This window comes from Syngnathus leptorhynchus, chromosome 3, assembly GCF_054491065.1.
Source record: "Syngnathus leptorhynchus isolate UIUO chromosome 3, UIUO_Slep, whole genome shotgun sequence".
NCBI classification, from domain to species: Eukaryota; Metazoa; Chordata; class Actinopteri; order Syngnathiformes; family Syngnathidae; genus Syngnathus; species Syngnathus leptorhynchus.
In genome coordinates, this window is record NC_141197.1 from 1,393,728 (window position 1) to 1,398,243 (window position 4,516).

Consider the following 4,516-nt stretch of genomic DNA (forward strand, 5'->3'; position numbering starts at 1 on the left):
TAGAGAAAGCCTACGACTGGGTGCCCAGAGTGGAACTGTGGTGCTGCATGAGGAACTCCAGTGTGGCAGAGACATACGGTAATACAGGACCAATATGAGGGTAGCAGAGAAGTGCGGAGGGGGGTGCCAGAGGAGTTTAAGATGGAGTTGAGACTGGAGGAGGTTGCATAGGGTTAGAAATTAGATCATTAGAGGGGCAGCCGATGGTATAGATGTTTTGGGCACACAGAGAGCAGACTGTCAGGTGTTTTGGACACATCCATTAGGGTTGTACATTGGTGGACGGATGAGGAGGAAAGTTCAGAGAAGACAATTTGAAAGTCTGATTTATAGGTAGAAAAAGATAAAGTGGTGTGGCACCCATAATGGGACAAGCTGAACGAAAACGAGGAAGATTTAAAAAGCCAGGAAACAAATGAATAGCAACGTGCTACACTTTAATTCGAAACATCTCTGCAAGTGACAACACTCTGAGTTGATCAAGCCTACAACATTCTTAGGTGGCATAAATGGTGAAATTTTTTCGGAACATGCTTGCCGGCTATTTATGTGATCCTGGTGCCCTGGGCATAATGTTGAGATGGTCCTTGAACTGGGCAAATAATACTGCCAAGTCATACAATCTAGCACAGGGGTATCAAATTCATTTTTGTCATAGTTATGGTTTCCTTCGGAGGGCCATCATGACTGGTTCTATATGCATATGTACAGTATAGGCTACACAACAAACTGATGAATAACTTTTTGAAATCAGAAAGTAGTAAAAAAAAATTCAAATATTTCAAAAGGACGAATGGTGATAAAAATTGCTAGCACCGTCACTATTTTTTTAACAGTGAAGACATTTGTAATTTTTGCAATGACACAAAGTTGATGCAAAATTTGTCTTCGCAGGCCACATAAAATGATTTGGCGGGCTGCGTCTTGAGTTTGATACCTATGGTCTAGCACATATTTGATCTCGTACTCAAAAGTCGAGAAAGATACCAGTCCACTTTTGTATCATAAGTTGTCATGTAGCGGTGTTCATAATTTATCATTCACATTCAAAGCCATGTTAAATGGCAGTTAGCAGGCTCTGGCCACCATTAAAAGTGCTTCTAATTTACCCCAAATCAATTTCAATTATTCCAGTAGACTCTTCCTAATTTTTATTGTCACATCTTAAAGCACACGCTATGGCATGCAGAGATCATTACACAGAGATCGTTATAGTGTTTGCCCAAACTTCTTAAAGAAAACAAAAACATCTCAGGAAAAGCCTACTCAATCAGAGATACATTTAAGTGTGGCACTTAACTGTTGACTCTCATTTGACTTTGAGAATTGTTGATGCAATATGGTCACTTGTTTCTTACCCAACCATCCTCTTTGCAGCCAGTCAGCTCTCATAAATATTGAGAGGAGACAAGTGCAAAATGCTAGTCCTTTTTTTGGGTGAGCGTCTTTCCATTTGGGAAGTCCACGTGGGACTGAAGAAACACTTTCCTTTTTTCTGTCAGCCAAAGACACATTTGTATAAATAATTCACAGACAGCTAGAGAAAAACTACAAGGCGAAAAATCTTGTTAGGTTCCCACATGTTACAATAGGAAGCGTGTCAAGATCCGAAGATTTTACTATAAATGTACTACTACTTTACATTTGTAAAATGTGGCCATGGCTTAGTATAGGAACTCTCAACACACTGAAAGTCATTAAAAAGCAAGTAATAAAGGAAGCATTGAAACGGGCTTCACAAGGTTCTGAGGGCAACTCTGCATACATAAATGCTTGAAAACCAAAAAATATTCTCATCAATCTGATCATCCATTTTTTATTACGACTGTATACACAGCAATGCTAATTGTGTTCTGCCTGACCCCAAATCTTCTTAATCTTGCTTCTTACACATCCAGACAAGGAGGATTTGTCACTGATCCCCTGGAGGAATTGCCTCCAATCGTAATGTTATGGCTTTTGTCCACATCGTCCAAAGCAACAAGCCGGCGGAGCTCATTTGTGTGCAATAATTTGACAGAGGCAGACGAAGTCAAATGAGAAAAAGAGGCTGTGGGTGATTGAGAACGTGATGGATTGAGACATAGAACAGGTAAACAAATGACAGAACCTTAAACAGGTATTGCTTTGCGACAGGATTGATGTCTGCGAGAAACATCTCTGGCTGTCCACACGACAAATTTCCTTAGAAATTTAAAAGTGGGTAGTTACTGATGGATGATTTTGGTGAGTTACATGATGTTATCTTAGTAATATGTGAATAAAATCTCTCATTGAACGTCACGTGTCTGTAGCATTTGACTTTCCTCCACCATCCTTCTAACCACGTTCTATACCCATTATCTTGTTCAGGGTCGCAAACAAGTCATTTGAGGGCATCATGCTAACCATTATTCCAGCATGGTGTCCCCCCTCCCCACGCCCAAATCATATAATATGATGAATATATCACACATTGTCACTCTTCGGCAGACTCGTCGCCAGCCAAAAAGAGGGTATATATATAGACAGTTCATGCATTGTCAAAGCCTGCCGCAGCTACAAACAATTTAGAGACTACCAAACACTTGATATGGCAAACTATGGTCAAGATAATAAAATGAAATTGTAATTAAAACTGATGATACTGATTAGTTTCTTTGTGGAGTAGAAAGGCTATTCTCTCTTATTGTCTTATATCATGATAATATTAATCATCATCATCATAATAGATAGATAGATAGATAGATAGATAGATAGATAGATAGATAGATAGATAGATAGATAGATAGATAGATAGATAGATAGATAGATAGATAGATAGATAGATAGATAGATAGATAGATAGATAGATAGATAGATAGATAGATAGATAGATAGATAGATAGATAGATAGATAGATGGATGGATGGATGGATGGATGGATGGATGGATGGATGGATGGATGGATGGATGGATGGATGGATGGATGGATGGATGGATGGATGGATGGATGGATGGATGGATGGATGGATGGATGGATGGATGGATGGATGGTGTTAGGGTAGTCCGAAAACTCAGTATTTCTTGATTTCTGTTGACCTCTATGATATCAGACATATTTCACTGGTCAACAAATGTTTCCTATTGTTTTTCAAGTTTTAATAATAATAATAATAATAATAATAATAATAATAATAATAGTAATCATAATAATAATAATAATAATAATAATAATAATAATCAGCATCATCATAATATCTATATCTATATCTATATCAATGTCAATGTCAATATCAATATCAATATTAATATTAATATTAATATTAATATTAATAATAATTACAATAATAATAATAATAATAATAATAATGGGCAGCTCGGTGGTGCACTGGTTAGCATGTCCGCCTCACAGTTTAGAGGGTACAGGTTTGATTCCACCTCAGTGGCGCACTGGTTAGCATATCCGCCTCACAGTTCGGAGGGTGGGGGTTTGATTCCACCCCCCGCCTTCCCTGAGTGAAGTTTGCATGTTATACCTGTGCTGCATGGGTTTTTTCCGGGCATTCCTGGTTCCTGTGATTGGCTGACAACCAGTTCAGGGTGTCCCCCGCCTACTGCCCGATGACGGCTGGGATAGGCTCCAGGCCGCCTACGACCCCCGTAGGGACAAGTGGTACAGAAAATGGATGGATGAGATAATAATAATAATAATAATATCATAAGATTTTTATAGTGTCTAATATTGTAGTATACAGTACTCAATAATATTTATGAAATTAATGAATTGTCTAATATTGTAGTATGTAATGTTCAAGCTATAAATTACAACCCATGGTGAAATCTGTGCAAGGTCAAACTTTAAGGCAAAAAAAAAAAATATATATATATATATATATATATATATATATATATATATATATATATATATATATATATATATATATATATATATATATATATATATATGATTGAATGATCATTGAAACCATTGCAAAAGTGTGTGGCGTCTTCGAAGTGTGAATGGTCTGTCATTTTTATTATCCGGTGCATAAATAATCTTGATATTTGTAAGATTTCAAAATGTACTGCACTGTGATATTATAAAGACATGCAAGCAATGCTCCCCTCTAGTGGCTATTTGGATTTTTGGGAACAAATTTTGGTAGCAGCCAACGACGTTGACACTTTTTTAAGCTATGCCGAGCATTGAATTGAATGTCATTACAGCACATGACAGCTTAGTTTACTATGAATGGTTTAACGCGATAAGCTTGTATGCTTTGTAAAGCTATCGTGTTGCTTTCAAAGTGACGTGTCAATTTTCATTAAACATGAAAAATTTTGAAAAATGAGTGTAGTGTGTAAAAAAATAACTTGAAACAAGATAAATTAGACTGCTTTTCAACTAAATGTACAGACACTCTGATGGGCCATTGAGTCTTTGCTCATACTACCTAAAATGACTTGAAGATTTAAGTTATTTTACATTTATCTGTTGAGGGTGTGAAAGTAGAGGGCAAATTGGCATGGATTCATGCTAAGACCACAACTCAGC